At 36.6% G+C, this 20,738-nt stretch overlaps 1 long non-coding RNA gene across 1 annotated transcript in view; it reads right to left on the bottom strand.

Moving 5' to 3' along the window:
- LOC145678691 (uncharacterized) overlaps positions 1-20,738 on the bottom strand; it is a 273,884-nt gene that overhangs the window by 109,220 nt on the left and 143,926 nt on the right. The window contains exon 2 of the long non-coding RNA XR_014130426.1: positions 594-725. This is a non-coding gene — a long non-coding RNA (uncharacterized LOC145678691). The remainder of the gene's footprint in view (positions 1-593; positions 726-20,738) is intronic.

Raw genomic sequence — 20,738 nt, 5'->3', positions numbered from 1 at the left:
CTGTATTATTTGTTTCAGACTCTGCAAAACTTCCTGAATGGTGTAAAGCTAGTTTCAAAAGAGGCCTGTGTAAACTGTGGGTCGTTTTTCTTTTCTTTTCTTTTCTTTCTTTTTTTTTTTTTTTTTTTTTTTTTTTAACGAAAACCACAGAAGTTTTATAGGAATGGGATTATGGTGTTGCCGGAAAAATGGCAGAAAGTCATCTACTAAAATGGTGTATATGTGAGTATATCTACTTTCATAATGTTAGTTTCAAGTTTCAATAAACATTATTCTCAATTTTGACCTCCAAAGGCCCAATATTTTTTATATAGTACCTGTTACTATCACTCATTCTCCACCACATTTCAGGAGGAATTGTTCCACCAATACTTTTGTATAATATTGAACTTATTATACTAAGGTTACAATATAATTTACTGTTAAACTCAAGCAATATCTGCAGTAGTAAAGAATTGTTTACGTTTGCTTTAAAAAATATTTTTCCCAATAGTTCTGTAATGTTATTACTTTTACCATAGATGTGGTGCAAATTATATATTTTATAAACCAAAATTTATTATAGAATCTTAAACATTGTATCATGTACTTACAAATATTGAAAGTGTTTTCCTTCTTGATCAGTGTGAACTTCTGTAGAAAGCTGGGTATCCTACTTCTCCAGCAAGTACTCAATGTTGGGCCTTTTTTTTTCTTACATTGCAACTAAATTAAGTGTTAATTGTCTGAAAAAAATAAAAGCAATACCCGTTACATTAAAATTCTAAGTATAGAATTGCAATAATATAATTTATAAAATGTACTAATAAATTTTCCTGTTGAGGAAAAAAGATAATCCTTCATTTACTTTTTACAGACAATAAAGTTAATCAGTCGTCCCATCATTTACAGTGGCCGCAATGGAAACCTTTATATGGGAAAATCCTTAGCTGAATTTAGTGTTAATCCTTCTCCCGCGATAGTGCTACGCAACAAAGGCGAAGAGCGATCTATCACGTGAGTGCAATGTAAGTCGGTGCTTCTGGGTAAATACAGTATGTCGTTCATTTCGATATGTGTTGTGTTTTCCGTGTTTTGTTAAATGTTCATAAGTTAGGTGCTGGTAAACAAAATGAGTCAAAAGAAGATTTCTTGTGGAGAAAAGACTCGAGCGTTGACGTTGTTAGATCAAGGTATGCATGCGATTTATGTAACTAGTGAGTTCAAAGTGTTAAGACCAAGGATGTTATAAAATAGAGGATCTGCCCTTACAACAAAATCGTGAAGCCATATGTCACAGCTTCGCCACACCTACTCTGCCCACTCTGCACCACTAAGATAGCAATGTTTCGAGCCAACAATCATGGCAGAAACGAGAGTAGCCAATCAGACGTGCCGGTTCAGACGATGCTCGTTTGTTGTTCGGCTTCATTGAATTCATATGGTGAACATACGTATGGACAGATCCTCTATTTTATAACATCCTTGGTTAAGACTGCCTCTTTACAATCGGAAAAAAGTCCTGCGGCGTACGTACAACGTCCGATAGTAATGAGACTGACTTTATTGTGACCACACAAACAAAAATAATGTAATAACGCCTGTTTATTATTCAAAGTATATCCATCCTACTGCAATACAGCGAGTGGCATGGTCACGCAAGAAGTAGAACGACCTCTGGAACTCCGTTTGTGATACGTTCCGTAATGTTGTTGTCACGTTGTTGTTGTCCGTAATGTTAGCTAAGGATAGAAGTCAGTGGAGAGCTTTTGTGAACGCGGCACTGAACCTCCGGGTTCCATAGGCCATAGAGTTAGTTAGTTAGTTAGTTAATGTTGTTGTCACAGCTGCTTGGATGTCTTCAGCATTGTCAAAAAGTCGTCCTTTTAATGGTAACTTCAGTTTAGGTAAAAGAAAATAGTTGCAGGGGGATATATCTGGAAAATAGGGGGTGCTGCAGCACACACTTGTTTCTTGACCAAATATTCCTGAACAAGTACTGCCCGGTGAGCGGGTGCGTTGTCATGGATAAGGAACCAGCTACCTACTTAAAGTTTATTCAAGGAACGTTCAGTACCTCATGTAAACAAATACACGTGGTGATTGTTTGATTTTATTGGTTAGAGAGCCTTAGAACACCCATGTGGCAGAAGAAAATAGTCCTTGCTTATAAGGCTCATTACCAGAATTCCTTAGAATTAGACAACAGAAACAACACTTTATCTAAGAACTAAATTGAATTAATGCAATAAAAGAGAATACGCATGCATTAAAAGTGGTTTTGACCCAACTTTAGCGCGAATCACAGTTAACAATATGGTCATATGCGGGGAATATGTAAAACATCGACAGGGTACAAGCACGTGCTTCTCGAAAGAAGCGCTGACCGATAGTCAATCATCCGATGACTGGCGGAGTAATACAATTCTGCAATGTTTACATCAGGATCAGAAGGTTCGTTGAATGAATTTTAGGGCTGAGTATTCAGACCAAACAAGACAAATTGTCTTCATGAAACGCTCTAAAAATCTAAGTGAAACTGAGTATTCACTGTGTGATATTCTCGTACAAATTGAAGATGAATGATACCCTTACTGTCGTAGAAACACAGGAGCATTGTCTTCACATTTGATTTCTGAAGTCGAAGTTTCTTGCATTTGGAAATCTTCAGGACTTCCATTCAGCACTCTGACGTTTAGTAACTGGATCCCAACGATAACACCAACATTCGTCCTCCGTAACAATGACAAGTAGGAAATTTTTATTCCTACAGGCTGTTGCCAGAATGTCACGGGCATAAGCAACACGCTCTTGTTTTTGTTCCTCAGACAATGAATGTAGCACAAATCGCGATGCGATCATCTTCTTGTCCAAATCTTCCACTAAGATTTTACGAATTGTCTCCCTGTTAACCCCAAACTCATCTGCCATCATTCTCTCAGCCATGCAACGAACTTCTAGCACATGTTCACGGAGCTTCGCAATGAGTTCTTCGTTACGAAAAGACATTGGACGAGCCGGCCGAAGTTCATCTTCAATCGATTCCACACGATGTTTAAAACGTTCACACCATCTAAAGATCTCTGCACGAGACATACACATATCCCCATACACTTTCGCCAAATCAACAGTCTCTGTGGCACTTTTACCCAATTTAACACATAATTTGATAGTCGCTCTCTGTCCCATGCTACCAGCGTGACGAGGGCCTGTCACTGACTGCTGGTAATGGTGTCACATTTCCCGCCATGCTTCGCGTGCTACAATGCGAGTAGCGGGATTGTACATATTGCTTTACGGATTGCATTCACTGCTTCGATTACAATAAAATCAGTCTCGTTACTTAATTGTCGGACGGTGTAGAATGTTCCCCAAACTGCATGCTAGGAGCGAGTGATATCCTCTGTGAGTATAGCAGAAAGCTACAGATATGTACTAATGACTCACGTGATATAGCCACTTTCCACCTTTGTTGGGTAGCACTAGCGCGGGAGCAAGATTGACACTAAGTACCAGGCTACTTGAGGCGATCGCAAAGCGTATTTATTACTCATGCGTACGCTTGGAATACGCTGACCATGTATTCAAATGTAGGTGGCTAATCTCAAATGCGAAAGCAATAAAAACGTGGAGAAAACGTCAGCTCGAGCGTATTTGGTGCGTTTCGGAACAATAGATCGCCTGCTGTTTAAAAGATTTCAAAAGGAAGGACAAAAAGGAAAGACGTGTTGCCAGGCAAGTGGATCGTAGCAAGAAACAGCTGCTTGAAAGATGGTTTGTGCAGAGTATTGGAACTCTGCTAGTATAGTCCTGGACCTGGCAAAAAGACCCGGAAACCCTGACTGGCTCACAGTATGATTTACAGCTCTGGCAAAAGTAAAATTACTGAGTAGCCACCTTGGCCGCGTTCGCTACAGGGAGTAACGCATCAAAAACGCTCTCTCAAATAGCCACTCTGTTAATTCAGTTAATAATTTCCTTATATAAAGACTTCCATTGCGGCCACAATAGCTTCTTATGCCTGAAATTATTGTGTAAATAACAGGTTTGTTCCGTGAATTTTTGTTGTAAATAACAGCACTTTTTGCGCAAAAGTTTGACTAAATCTAAACCTGTAATTTGATACTCCATATGACTCGCAAATCAAAGCCAGGCATACTACAATAATTCATATGCTTACTAAGCTCCTCAAGTTCTATCAGCATGAGAAGCTTGATCAAGATTAAATGAGATTCATTGTCCGCGCAGCAGGGGTAAAAGTGAGGGGGAACGCGGGTGGACGCCGTCCCCCACTTCCAGAAAATACATACATATGTTGTCCCCTCTCTTTCCAAAGAAATTACAATGGGCAAAGATAAGCACGGGGGACGGCGTAACATCAAGCGTACCCCCACCTTTTCAGATCCACTTTTACTCCTGCCGCGCAGAGCAATAGTTTGCGAAAATTAGACTAACTTTGTAAGTTGAAACTCCAGATTTGATGGCTGATAACATGAGAAGCAAAGTCCTCTAGAGCATAATATTTCTTATACGTATTAAACTTGTCAAGATCTACAACCATGACAAATTTGGAGAACATCAAATGAGTTTTATAAATTTCATTTAATACACTTGTGATTAAAAAAAATTAATAAATCTGTTTCCAAAATGTTAACACTATAAATTCAAATCTTTATGAAGCAAATTAAGACTATTTTCCGTTTACAAAAAGATATTTTGGGGAAAACTCGTCTAAGTGTTTGCAAAATCTCAATTGACTGACACTCCAAATCAGTCATGCGCCTAGTCAGGGGCGGATCCAGGACCAACTTCTGGGGGGGGGGCGGTGGGTGTTATACTGCTACTTTTAAGGGCTCCAAACTTTGGGATGGGTTTTATTTATATATATAAAATAAGAAAGTTTCCTCTTCTGGGGGGGGGGCGATCGCCCGGATCGCCCTCCCCTGGATCCGCCCCTACGCCTAGTATTGTCCTTGAGACGAGGCGAGATATAAAGTTTTCTTTCCTCGTCTCGTCTTAATCCTTGAAAACCTTTTCTTCTCTCGTCTCGAAGTTTTTATAACCTCGCTCTGTAAATTTATATATAAAATTTATGCCGTTTTTTTTTTTTTTTAAATTCATCTAGACATTATTAGAATACTTCTGTGTTAGGAGAGGTGCACGAAAGGTGTGACATAACAAGTTTTAAGCTATATTTATTATTGAAGTAAACTATATATATATATATATATATATATATATATATATATATATATATATATATATATATATATATATATATATATATATATATATATATATATAAAACTTCACGTATATATTGATACACGGTCCTCATTCCACTTGTGCAATCATAGGAAGGTCAATTGGATTGGCCATATCTTGAGAAAAAACTGTCTTGTTCGCACCGTTATAGAAGGAAAGATGGGAGGAAAGCGAGGAGTAGGAAGAACAACACAACTGATTTCTGATTTGAAAAATAGAAGAAAATATTGAGAATTAAAAGAGAAAGCGGAAGATCGAGAAACGTGGAAGGAATATTTCCAGGCCCTCACCTAAAATAAAAAAAAAGCAAAAAAAAAAAAAAATCCCTCAGTTCCGGGACCTCCCAAAAGGCAGAATTCAGGGCGATAGCCAGCCTAAAAATGTAGGGGGGCCGGCTGAACTTAGGGGGGCCGATCCAACCGTTGCGTGTTACTTGCCACGGTGTTACTTGCCACTATTGGAATTTCGTGTTACTTGCCACGGTTACCTTATCGCATATTTATCTATCTATGACAGAGTGTCGGTTGCCACGCATCTGCATCTAGATTTGACCTTGAGGGGGTGTGAGTAATTTAACTGTTGTTTTGTCTTGGCTGCAAAGCTCATTCTAGTTTCTTATAACAACGAAACACACTTCCTTCCACAATTTCTTCTTTATATATATTTCTTCTTTAATGCTGGGCGTTTCTCTATTTCCTCAATTAATTTTTCATAGTCTTTATCACTAATTAAAGAGATGCTAGTCACTAATCAAAGAATGTATTAGTTTCCATTGCGAACACTTCTTTTCACGCGCTACACACGGAACGAACTGTTAGGCGAAAAAAACTTGTAGAAAACATTTATTTTTTACCCTTCTACTTGGAGATATCTCGACAACTTTTCTGTTGCCATCGCCTCAGTGAGCGGACTCCCATACGATTCAATGCATTTTTAGATGTGCAACTGTTCCGTAGCCGAGCTGTTGCCCTGCTATCACCCTGCTTAGCAACACCTCGGCAACTTTTCTGTCGCCGTCGTCTCAGTGAGCGGACTCCCATAAGACTCAATACATTTAGCCAGAGCAACAAGATAGTTGCCCGACAAAATGTTGCCAGTGAGCGGTAGGCCTAAGGCAACAGCTTGGCGACGAAACAGTTGGACAACATCTAAAAATGCATTAAGTCTTATGGGAGTCCGCTCACTGCGGCGACGGCGACAGAAAAGTTGCAGCGGTACATCCAAGCAGAGAGATAAAAATAATAGATGTTTTCTACAAGTTTTTTCACATAACAGTCTCCGTGTGTAGAGTATGAAAAGAAGTGTTCGCAATGGAAGCTAATACATGTATGTCTTTAATTAGTGGTAAAGACAATGAAAAATTGAGAAAATAGAGAAACACCCAGCGTTATATAAAAAGAAAAGTTTGCGAGAATATTCAGATATAAATTGAGAGAAGAAATTGTGGGAGAAAGTGTGTTTCGCTATTGTAAGAAACTGGAATGAGCTTCCCAGCTAAGAAAAAAATAACGCAGATATTTACACAGAAGTCTATTACATTTTGAAATGAAAATGAAATGAAACCTTGGAGTTTTGTTCCACGGTTATGCCGGGTAGGCTAAAGGAGACGGCGATGATGAGAATGAATGAAATGGCAAGATGAAGAAAGTGGGAGAAAATGGGAAAACCCATCTCCACGGTGTTTGTCCACCACAAACCCCACTTATAATCATTATGACGTGCGACACGCAAGTGACAAGGTTCCTATTGGAACCACCTAGGAATATGGATTGAATGTGATGTATTATATAAATCATTGCGTTTATTCCATGCTTTCAGGCGGCAAAATGAGCGCTCGAATTACTGAAGAATTTCAATTGTTTGTGTAGATTTGCAAGAATACTCCTTTCATCAGAATCTTGCTTTGTTTCTTGTATTTCGTGCGAGTTTTGTGACACGCATAAATGTAACAAGGCAGGGGCGTCATTTAGGGGGTAGGGAGGGGCATTTGCCCCCCTGAGTTTGAGATTTATATAGATTTTATCAACAGAATAGTAGCAAATCAGTGAAAAACGCGAAATTTTATTTATTTCAAGGGATCTTACCCCCCTCAAGCAAAATCTGAAATGGCGCTTCTGTAACAAGGTTCCTATTTCTTAAATCAGAAATTTACTTTGTTTCTTGCGTTTCAGGTGATTGCCTTGCTTTTAAAATTGCTTGGAAAATTAATCCCACCCCCTTTAAGGTAAAATGTAGATGCAGGTGCGTGGCAACGGACACCTGTCATAGACAGATAAATATGCGATAAGGTAACCGTGGCAAGTAACACGAAATTCCAATAGTGGCAAGTAACACCGTGGCAAGTAACACGCAAACGATCCAACCATATTATAGTTCATTTGCAAGCCTACTGTGGAAATTTTAGGGGGGCCTGCAAAAATTTAGGGGCCCGGCCCCCTAGACCCCTTGGATACGGGCCTGGGCAGAATACTTAATAATAATAATAATAATAATAATAATAATAATAATAATAATAATAATAATAATAATAATAATAATAATAATAATAATAATAGAAACTTTTATGCGTACTAGCAGTAGAAAAATGCTACCCTGGTTTTTCACTTTATTTCCTTTAGCGGCCATTTTGTTTTATAGCCAATTGATTTTTATAGAAAATTACCGTTTTCTTTGAAATGAATAAAGTGCATATTCAAATTTGACACGAGATGAGAAATTTCTCGAGTCTTGTGGGCAAAACTATTTCCTCCAAGTTTTATATCTCAAACATTGTTTTTATATGATTCATAGCAAATAAATAAATAAATAACTATAAATTGATAACGTGGTTGTACGAATACAATGAAGAGCATTTATCAACGTTCAAAGATATGCAAATCATTATAGAATACATATATTTCAACAATAAATATGGCTAATATTGGTCATAGGATGTGGTATGTTGTCATATCCCATTCTTCATAGACTTCTCGTGACACAGAAGGATTATGGTAACTTCTAGACGAAAGTAAGAAAAATCAGACCATAAATTTAGGACATTAATTGATAAAACGAGACGAAACAATTTCGAGACGAGTCGACAAAAATTCTTGCAGGATCGAAACGGGACAGGAATTTTACAAAAAATGACGAAACGATACGAAAATTCTACAAAAATTGACGAGATGAGAAACCTTAGGATTATCTCGTCTCGTCTCATCCCATGTGCAACACTAGAAATGAACTGGAGTTTTGATGGGCTGTTTTTACTGATTTCTCCCTTAGCTCTACTTAAATGCTCCTTACTTCATGAAAATTAAAGCTTGTTACATATAAGTTTAATTTTCAATTTACGTTTAAGTAACATGGCCCAAAAGTAGGTATACACACTCCCATACTGATCAACTCATTGCTTTTATATCGTTTCTTATTGTTATTGTTATCAGGTAGACTTAGTTTCTTTATTATTTGTTTTTAATTTTTTTTGCTTATATCTTAAGCTCAGAACAGCCGAATCAAATAATCTATAAGCTAGAATTTTATACTTGATCAATGCAAGGGTGTACCTCCATTTGGACCACCCTGTATATTAAACTCGCAATTATACGCGATCTTTCTTTCCTTCTTGTTTTTATTCAGCGATGCATCACAGTCACAAAACGTTAAAAAAACTTCAATCACAAAAAAATGCTTTAACACACACACACAAAAACAATTAAAAGTTTTTGGTCAAAAAATAAACCAACAAACTTGTAAGCATTGAAAACTACTGTTTATTAAATCATAATTATGCGTATAGGTAGGCTCGCGACTGTAAATAAAAGTTGTTCGAAAGTATTGTTTTCCTGATTTCTGTTATTTCTTGGCCATTTTACTAAATTATCCATAGCTTTCTTTTATCTGCGGTTGCCGTGCCACCCACTTCTGTAGATACTCGGAAGCTATGATGCCAAAACGTGAAAAAAAATGTCTGAAAGAGATAAAGAGAAATTTTCGTCGAAATTGGCAAACTATATGGGATTTTGTATATATATATATATATATATATATATATATATAACATCCACAGATACAAAATTCTCTAAGTGTTAAAAATAGATGTAATGAGTGAGCAAAGAGTGTGAAATTAGTGTTACTTATCAAATTTTAACGAGATTTTTTTTTTTTTTAAATCTCGAAAGTTTGTGCAACTAAGGAAATGGTTTGTGGACTATATGATCATGAAAAATAAAGCGCCAAGGAACAAAATTTGTGCTCTCGTAAAGTAAAATAATGGACAAACGAAAGCAAGAAAGAAGAATATCAAACAAGAAACAAAAGAAAGAAAGTAAGTAAAATATCAAACAGGAAACAACCTACTTCCAAAATTTTCTGCACAAAAATTGTGGAAAATGACATTTTTCTAGCATCGTCTGGTTCAGCATGAGATAGATGATGGCACAAAGGCGTGAAGGACATCCTGCATTTCTGACAACAAAAGATAGTATACCTGATTTCAATTAAGAAATATTTATACACAAACCATTTTACACTTGTGAAAGATAGAATAGTTTTATTTTACCTTATTATTATTATTATTATTATTATTATTATTATTATTATTATTATTATTATTATTATTATTATTATTATTATTATTATTATTATTATTATGTAATTAGTATAACATGGTAAATTCAAAAAGAAAATGGGACTTTTTGACTCTAGAGATGGGATACAACTTTTCAGATTAGTATCACTGTTCGAAAGTATAGTGTATTAAATTTATATCTATATCTATATCTATATCTATCTATCTATCTATCTATCTATCTATCTATCTATCTATATATATATATATATATATATATATATATATATATATATATATATATATATATATATATATATATATATATATACACTGCAAATTTATGTTGAAAAAGAAAGGGACATTTACATTACAGTTAAAAAATTAATCTGTAAAATCACATTATTAAAATTCCAGTTTATTTAAAAGAAAAATATAATTGACATATAAACCAATAGATTAAAATCAAAGATACTCAAGGACGTTAACATCAACATTTAATCTACAGAAGAACTACTACGAGGAAAAATGACATGTTTTCGAGTAATTATTAACACGATATTACCTGACAAAAACACATTTTTGATTCAAACTTTTAAATTTACTGAAAGAGAGAAAAAGAAGAAAGGAGAGAAGATAGGGAAAATGACAGTTGCAATCCTCGACGACCCTTCGTTCGAATTCTGCTATTCATTTATGTTTGGGAACTTCATGTACAGCTTCACAACTGATTGTTTTAACAGTTGCAATGTCAACAGCAGGAAGACATAGACGGAGGTGGTCCCGGTACCCTGTGGAGACATTAAATTGGCTGGAACTCATTTTTAAAGAAGAAAAAACATCTATAGAAAGGTTTAAATGTGAGTGCAAAATGTTTCATTATTAATAGACACACTACATATGTACAGAATACGTGTGGAATGAATTAAAGATACAGTGGCATAAGAAAATCATTAAGACGGTGATCCTTCATGAAAAATGGATAAAATACATTCCTTTTTCGTCTTTGGAGAACTAATATATTAATATCTGCTAACGTCTCTACTAAATTGTATGTTAGACCTATTTTTTAAATACCTAACATGCATAGTTAAGTTGTAGAATGAACCTTCAGTTTAGTTGTACTTTAGTTGGTAGTAAACTGAATTTCACCATACAAGAAAGAAAAAAAAAAACGAATCAATTCTTAACGATCACATTTTAATCACTTGATACGAGGGAGGGTTGATAAGTTCTCAGCCTCACGAAGAAAACAAGTAGATAGGAAGCGAAGCTTGGTGTTTTTATTCAACATATTCCCCTTGTAGTTCAATGCACTTTTCACATCGCTGCTGTAGTGCTTGCAGGCCAGACAAACAGATGTCGGATGAATGCTCTGCAAACCAGGCCTCTGTTTGAGAAATGACGTCATCGGCGCCATTGAAACGCGTTCCCGTTAAAAACATTTTCAATTTAGGAAAGAGATAAAAGTGTGATGGAGCCAAATCAGGCGTATAAGATGGATGTTCCTGTATTTGAAACCGTAGGTCTCCAATTTTTGCAATGTCAGACGTGCTGTGTGTGAGGGCGCATTGTCCTGGAGGAAGATTACCCCTTTTGACAGCTTTCCACGTCCCTTCCCCTTTAGTACTGCTTTTCACACCCAATCATGACTAATGCCCAATGTGTCCTGTATCTGTTTGAGCAGGATTCGTCGATTGTCGAGAATCATCCGGTGAATGGTGTCAATCATCTCGGGAGAGGTCACTGAAATTGGTCTACCACACCTTGGATCATCGTTCAGACCAAACTGCGCACGTTTGAAGTTCGCTGCCCATTTCTTCACAGTGGCATACGATGGTGCTTTGTCCTCCAATGTCGTGACAAGGTCGTTGTGGATCTCTTTCGTCGAAAGACTGTTTAGGAAGAGGTACTTGATGAATGCACGGTATTCAAATTTACTATTTTCTGGGACGTGGGCTGACATCCTCACTTTGGACCTTAAAAAAAAAAAACTAATTTAAAATTGGTTTAGCCAAATTAGCTCACAAATTACAAAGCTCAGTAGCTTCACAAATTATAAGCCTCATAAACATATATAACTTTTAAATCTAGCTTTGTTTGAAACCTGGGTAGGCTGAGAACTTATCAACCTACCCTCGTATTGCGCAAATAACGATTGATTTGTGAAAATATGAAACTTTTCAAGATGTTCCTTTTGAGATACTTCAGGTTGAACATAGCCGATTTTCGAAAAATCACGATATGTGTGAAGACTCATTAAAAAGTAAAGATGAAATTATTAGGTATCAAAAATTCTTTTAGGAAGTAGTAGGCCTATATCACGAAACCTATATCTAGAAAAAGATTAACGGTGAACCTTATTCTTTAGAGTTCCATACTATTTATCCTCTAAGTGCTGGAGATCTTATAGAAAGTTATGTGCGTCCGTCCGTCTGTCTGTCTATTTGTCGAAAGACATAAGAGCAAAAATGGTAAGAGATTTCGAGAAATAGATTTTTTTAAAAAAAATCAACAGTGTCCCAAGGATAAGTGCTAGAGACTGTCAGATTATTAAGTTAAAACCAGTTAAGCCAAGATATAAGTGTGATACTACTACTACTACTACTCAGGGTGCTTAATTATAACAGTCGAAGTTGGTAGACGAGAAACAGGAGTATTAAAAAAAAAAAAAAACTTCGCATTTGAATGCTTCGATAGAGAGTTCACATATTTGAACATACATAATTATTAATCCATGTAAGATTAGGAATACTATTGCTAATAACTAATTTACCAATTAATTACTCCTTTGGTGAGAGTGGTCTGAATTTGATTTCTAGTGGGGATACTCGGTTCGAAAAGTATAACAACTATTTCAGGCCAGCGATCTTGAGTGACTTTTTTCCCCTGGGGTTTCCTCCTTTCTATCAGGCAAATATCGGGATAGTACCTAACATGCAGATACTACACCGCTTCCTTCCTTCCCCCTTCCCCAGATAATGTCGTCACCGAGGGACATCAACCTTTATACGTATCGTGCTTAAGGCACTAGATTCCAATAATGTCGAGAAATGTCTCTAAATAAATAAGTAAAATATCACAATGATAGCAACATCACTTGAAATTATGTACTCTTACCAGGAATCGAACACGACTCTGTGTTACCAAAGGTATTTGTGCTACCCATAAGCTCCGTTACATTAATAAATACTAATAATTCTGCACTATTGTTAGGGTTTAACGAAAAAAAATCCAAATACGAATCATATACCAATCCATAGATCTCTTCGAACCGAACAAAATTCTATAAGTGAATGTACTTTCTTATCGGAAATTGTCAATAGCTATATTTACTTTGTAAAACTAAAAATTAATGCTGTATATCAGTGGTTCCCAACCTGGAAGGGTGCACGACCCCTGCGGGTGTGAAGAAGGAGGCGCAAGCTACTGACAAATAAACTACATTAATGATTAGAAATAATACGAATATTGTAAGAAAGACGTGTTAAATTATAGAAATTCCGTAGATATACAAAATAACTATCTTTTGAGTGGGACCTGTGGTCCCATTAAGAACAATGCTGGTAAATAATAATAATAATAATAATAATAATAATAATAATAATAATAATAATAATAATAATAATAATAATAATAATAATAATAATAATAATAATAATAATAATGCAGTACATTGACTACAGAGCTTTTACTTGAAATGATTATAATGGGAATCATCAGAATAACGTTGTATGGTGCTTGAGGTCTCGGGTTCGATCCCAGTCCCCGCCAAGTGAACTTTGTGGTGAACAAGCACCGTGTGCGTGGGTCTTCTCGAGGTTCTCCCGTTTCCTCCCACTTTCTTCATTCCACCATTTCATTCATTACTCATCATCACCGTCTCCTTTAGCCTAACCGGCATAACTGTGGGACGTAAAACAAAGATTTCATTTAATTTCATTCTCAAAGTTTGTGAGCGTACTAAGGCCATATTTGGTGCAACACAGAAACGATTCTTTCAGGATATGTCTGTCAATCATGCTTTGCACAGCATGATTATACTTTGAACTCAGAATGTCAGGAAAGACCAAAATATCCCATATACGTAGCGTTATTTTGGGGAATGCTTCAATAGGTAAGATTATTGTTATTATTATCATTGATTTGAGAATTCAATGCCGCATCTAAAATCACAAAAGGGGTTAGATCAACGAGCGACAAGGAGTGGGGTGTGAAGTATGTATGGTTCACGAAAGGGGACGCCAACTGAACAAGGTTAGGCATCACAGCTGTACGTTAGCCACGCCAGTTATTTAGTTGTAACTGGTACTGAAGCATACACAAGTCGAACTTCTCATTATGATACTAGCAAAGACAATGCAGTGTTTCTCTCAGAAATACGTGTATACGAGGGAGGCACATTTAATATTCCGTGGGGCACTCCTGGCACTATTCTATTTATTATTATAGTATAAACGTATTATTTTCGTCTCCTCCCTGGGCACTGTCAGATCTCCAGGAAGAAGTGCCCTCCAAAAACATGTCTGGAAAAAACACTTCAACAATGTTCAGTATGGCTAATGAGAATAACTTTTTTTTTTTTTTTTGTCCAACTGCAATCTTGTCGAAACATATGACATACATGAATCGACAGTTCACATTATGATGAACAAAATGGCATGCTTTAGGGTGAATTATCATGTATAGTTTTCGCAAGTAACGCGAGAAACTAATTATTAAGTTAGTGGTAATGAAATATCAGGTTTGAGTCAAATGAGAATTCACCTCAGCAACACAATACAGGGATGGCCTATGCTCACGCGACCAACATCACAAATTCTGTACACATTTAGCAAATAACCTGGGGATTCCGTACAGTCAGGACACAGTGCATTGTTAAAGTGTTGTATGAAAATGTACCATGGAGAACACACAATTATTGTTTACGATTTCAAACCGGAAAATTTTGCACAGCAAGCAGTAGTGTCATTTTATACTTTGCTTGAAGGAAACAAGATTCCCTACCAACATAATACGTAGTTTCATTTCTCTTGTATACTAACATACAATACAATACTATATATATATATATAGTATAGGGTGCAATTGGTCCTCCCTGCCTTTTCTAAATAACGTCCCTGAGAACAATACCCTGAAAACATTGTATTTGGGTCAGAAATGAGCCATTCAATGTTGGTTTGTCAAATTTCGCTCCAGTGACATAACATTGCTAAATGAGTCCCGTGTGCACCGACCAACATCATGTTCGGATGAAGTCCTCAGAAATACCATGGAAGTGGGCCCTCGGAAAAGTGTTCGTGTCATTGCAGACGAGTTAGGCATACACCATACCACAGTCGTTCGATGGCTCTGTGCAATCGATAAGGTGAAAATGTTGAACTTAATTGGTGCCACATGAGTTGACATAGACAAATAAGAATCGACGTCTGGAACTGTGAAATTCTGTGAGTTTAAGGAATAACCGAGAAAGTTTCCTTTCTCAGATTGTCACTTGTAATGAAAAATGGATGTGCTAGAACAATCGTAAGCTACCAGAACCGTGCTTGGATCTTGATCAAAGACCAAGACGATTTCCAAAACTTTGTTGTTGCTGTTATAGTGATCAGTGTTGGGGGTCATCCATCATCTTTCTTCGGCGAGGAAAAACCATCTCTGCAGACATGGTGCTGATAGTGCTGAACTCAATGAAATGTACCACCCACAACTTTGCTCGCAAGCTTCCAGAAATTTTCAAAACAAAAAGGGACCTCATGTCGTACAATAATAAACGCGCAAATGGCAATCAAAAGGCTTACGATTGCAGAATCTCCATAAGTTGCACTACGAAACCCTTCTTCATCCACCGTACTCTCCTCACGTTTCTCTTATGGACTATAATCTCTTTCAGCAACGTGATCATTGGACTTTATGATTCAGAAACTAGGCTATTAAGAAAATCAGAGAAGAAATATTTAGAAAGCTTCAAAATGTGGTGTTCGAAGAAGATGGAGAGGATAAAATGGATAGAGAGAATAGCAAATGAGGATGTTTTGAAATGAATAGAAGAGAAGAGGACGATTTTAGTAAGCGTAGCAAGTCCAATTGGAGTGGAAACATCTTGCGAAGAATTTGCCTTTTTCATACCACCATAGAAAGAGAGATGGAAGGAAAGCGATGAATAGGGAGAAGAAGAATACAACTGATCGATGATTTGAAAAATAGAAGAAAATATTAAAAGTTATAAATGGAAGTTGAAGATCGAGGAACATGGAAGAAACATTTCCAGGCCCAAACCTAAAATTTTAAAAAAAATAAAAAAAAAAAAAACTCATTAGTCCCAAAACCTGTCGAAAGACTTAATCCTGATCAAGGGAAAGGAGGGTCACGGGACCTCGGAGGTAGAGCGCTTACCTCTGATACGTGGGGTCCCTGGTTCGATCCCTGCCGAAGTAACTTCTAGCAGACAACATCATGTCCCTTGGTTTTCTCGGGATATTCTCGTTTCCTCCCACTTTCTTATTCCACCAATTCTTCCATCATTATTTACTTGCCTTCATCATCGTCCCCTTTAGCCTAAAAGGCATAATCGTAGGACGTTAAACTGAAAGATTTCATTTCAGTTCATTTTCTTCTTCATCACTTGTTGGGAAGGAAAACGTTTCCTGATGAACAAGCGGTGTGGCCTGCGGGTTGAACAATTCTTCGCATCGCAGATTCCAGATTTCTTTCGCCACGGAATCCAAGCTTTGGCCGAGCAATAGTAAGTGTAGTTACAGATGGTAACTATTTTGATTAACCAGATATTGTAGAGTTCTTGTATCGTATTTGTTTGGCCTTTGGTTATGGACATTTCATTCGCACCAATCTAATATTATGACGTTAAAAGTATGTTGTTCCGTGTCAATCCGTGCAGTTTACAGTATTCTACTGGAATAGAGAATTTATTTATGTAAGTATTATGAAAAAGTACTGTTCAGTAACAGATTGTATCTATTGTTGTTTGATATCTTCTAACAGCGACCCATATATTACTTATAATAATAATAATAATAATAATAATAATAATAATAATAATAATAATAATAATAATAATAATAATAATAATAATAATAAACTTTTTCAAATATAATAGTAGTAAATACTTTACTTATGTATTGAACTTAAATTTTGTGTAAGTTCTTCAATTAACGAAAATTTTAATTTAATAATCGTAGTACTAAAAAAATCAATTTTCATTCAGTTAGTTACGGAAAGATACTTCGAAAATATTAGAGAAACGCCTGTCACTGAAAGAAAAAAAATTAATTGATTCTGACAACACTGCGTATCTGATTTATGTTTTAACAAATATTTTAACAATGCTTTAACAAAAAGAGGCATACATTTACAATTTTATTTTAATTTTCAGAAGAAATTACGTATTACAGTTGGTGAATTGCGAATTTCTGAAAGTAATTCCACTAATGTAGAGCTGTGTAGCTGTAAAGGTAACAAAGAAAGTTCTGCCGCTTTTTATGGAGGATTGTGTTCAATTGGCTCTCACACCGTAAGTTGAATGCGAATGGAGATAAGGCGAATGTCAGGTGTTACTGTGGGTATATCCAACATACTAACTGGTTGTGGCAACTCAGTTACACCGTGAACTTGCATAAGGACAGAGTGAACATGGGACCTACATAGAGCGTTAAAAGGACATGTATGCTATACGAGTTCAAACTGGAGTCAAACGCCGCTGCAGCGGGACGGAAGATATGCGAGGACTTCAGTGAGGATGTCGTCACTACGCGGACAGTGCAGTGGTAGTTTAACAAGTAAGAACGGTAACGAAACACTCGAAGACGCACCAACACATATACAAATTAAGATCTTCAGGCAGTAATTGAGGCGAACAGTGGCCAGACATGTGAGGAACTGGTACTATAATTCAGGGTGAGTGAAGAAACCATTCGGCAGTACCTCCATCAACTTGGGAAGCACTACAAGTTGGGTCATTATGTCCCACAGGATTTGACTCCGGGCCAGAATGCAACGCGAGCAGACACCTGTGTTTCTGTGCTGTATCGTCTGAGGAAGGAACCATTTCTGGACAGGGTGCTGACATCTGATGAGAAGTGAGTCCTGTACGAAGCTCCTGGCGCCGTCATCATTGGTTAGCATCCGATGAACCGGTTCCAAAACAGCTGAAACCAGCACTGCACCAGAAGAAGTTCCTCCTGTGTGTTTGGTGGACTGCTCGTGGCATTGTGCATCGGGAACTGCTACCAGCTGTTCAGAGCATCAATACAACTGTGTACTGTCAGCAGTGGAGCCGTGTTCAAGGAAAACTCAAAACTCTGGAGCCAGCACTTCTGAATCGCAAAGGGGTCTTCCTATTACAGGACAACGCTAAGACCCACGTGGCTAGGCTGAACAGGGACCATTCTCCGCCTTGGATGGGAAACGCTATTGCATCCTCCATGCTCCCCGGACAATGCACCGTCCGATTATCACCTGTTCCATTCCTTGGACAATTGCCCTAAAGGACGAATACTCAAATCCCTAGTAGAGGTGCAAAATGCACTTAATACCTTCTTCGATTCACGGCCCACCAAGTTCTACCGCGATGGAATTCATGGCCTTCCAGAACGTTGGCAGAAGGTCGTCGATGCTGATGGAGACTATTTTTGATCTTCCAGGTACGTCTTAGGTGACATATCGATATTCGAATGTGGTGGGTGAAAAAGCGACAGAAGGTTCTTGGTTACCTTTATACATACAAGAGGTGGAAGTAAATTCAGATTTTGTTGGTAAAATAGTGTGTGTTGAAGCAGAATTAAGTACTAGTAAATATCATATTAAATAAGTAAAACCATTGTTTGTGAATAATACTGTACATATTTATTTCATTCTAAATGATTTACCTAACATATAGTATGATGATTTACCTATGATTTACGTAACATGTATGTAAGTATACAGTAATAAGCTTTGTTAAAATCGCAAGGATGATCATGTCTTTATGCACTCATGATTTACAAGAAAGACTTTCTTATGTAAATGTAAATAAAGTAATGATTTTTAAAAAAACAAGAAAGATCAAAACGAACTCATGTTACTAAAATAATACTGCAGTTCTCTCGTGACTATATGCTAGGTTTACGCCCGAGTTTGATTCCCGGCAGGAGATCATGTAGTCCGAATGCTATGTTAAGCTGTGAATCCACGTCTCAAATAGCCTCGCTTTTGAAAGTTATGCTAAACTCATGAAAAATAATAATGCAGTCTGCTTTGGACGAGTATGAAAAACTTATATGCTACATATTTTATGGTGCTACTTTGAGTCTATGTGTAGATGCGACAGCATTTCTTTAATATCTGTTTACAAAGTACGATAATTCAGTAATGATTGTCCTTAATCTCACAGGTCAGTCAAATTAGGTATCGATCGTGGACATAGCAATGAACTTATTTTCTTCGTAGGATTATTGTAATTGTCTTCCTAACCAACATAGTAAAAGTCTCCACTGATTCGAATTACACTAAAGCTGCCGTCTTGAAGAAATGGCTAATGAAGAGACAGTTTCATTCTGTTTTTGACTAATTTTTGAAAAAACGGTTAACTTCAAAAAGAAAATGAGCTAGACGGATTTGAAAAAAAAAAATCCTATCAAATAGATGTTTTAGACTTTCTCCAAGACTCACCATTCTTCAGAAATGATGGCCACTTTTCGGAAAATTATATTGAAAAACATCTGAAAACTGTCAGTTTTATCGAAATCTTAAAAACCCTTTTTAAGCATTAATGTTTATCATTCATTTCTAAATGATGCTTTTATTACGAAAGGTAAAATTTAGTATACTTCTTGTTACTTGAAGATCAGAGAAATGTTCTTCCCCCTCCCCCTAGAACTACTGGTACTGCCTTGTGGTTCAATTTCTTGTGATAAGAGAACATTTACTAATCACCAAGGATTAAGAAATACGATATCTTAAAATTCACCCATCATAAACCCCCCCCCCCACACACACATACACCCATACACACACACATTTAGAGGTGAATGATGGCCATTAATTTTAAATGTTTTCAACATTCCGATAAAACTGACAATTCTAAGGTGTTTTTCAATACAATTTTCCGGCAAGAGACCGTCATTTCTGGAGAATGATGAGTTTTGGAAAATATTTAAAAAAATCTTTTGATAGAATTTTTTTTAATTGGTTCAGTTCATTTTTTTTTCTAAAGTAAGTGTTTTTGAGAAATTAGTCAAAGATCGAATGTGTCTCTTTGTCCGTCCTTTATTCAAGATTGCGGCCAGTCCACAAGTCGGATCAATTGGGAATTTTAGTATGTTAAAGAGAAAGACAAGTAAAATAATCTTATGAAGAAAAACATCATTAGTAATTATGTCGCCCACGAGCACCATATAAGCGAATTCTAATTGGACTGGCCTACCATGCGGCCAGCGCTCTTAGTTTAGGTGAACTTGTTCAGATATTCAAGTCCTACTAAGTCTTAGTGGTTATAAAGCCTCGGTTTAAAACCAAAGAAGTGACTTGAATTTGTGGAATGAAACTTACTGTCGTTTTTAGATATCGGAATTGCACAAAGACATAAAGCACAATTCGTCAATCTAAAGGTGTTTTTTGCTTCTAGTGGTAGTTGTTGGTAGTTGTTGTGGGTTTTAGCTAATAAGAACTAATTCTTAAGTTATAGAACTACCTTTAAAGAAAGTAAAAAATATTGAATCTAGATAGGGAAACAAAACTAAAAGATTTCCTCTCTTGCTGCACAAACCTTGAATGTTGAACTGTCAGCGTAATTGAAAAGTTATTTCCTCGTACCGAAATGAATTATTCTGGTCCTCTGCAAGTGACAGGTTCTCACGAAAGAAAATAATTTTGTTCCTTAGGGTCTTACGATTTTGCTTTAAAAATTAAAAGAAAAAGTATTTTGGTGGTGAAGAAAATCGAGCAAAGACTA

The sequence above is a fragment of the Thermobia domestica genome, chromosome 2 (assembly GCF_964235325.1).
Source record: "Thermobia domestica chromosome 2, izTheDome1.hap1.1, whole genome shotgun sequence".
Classification (NCBI taxonomy): Eukaryota; Metazoa; Arthropoda; class Insecta; order Zygentoma; family Lepismatidae; genus Thermobia; species Thermobia domestica.
The sequence above is the reverse complement of the archived record's forward strand: the minus strand, read 5'-3'. Positions and strand labels throughout refer to the sequence as shown.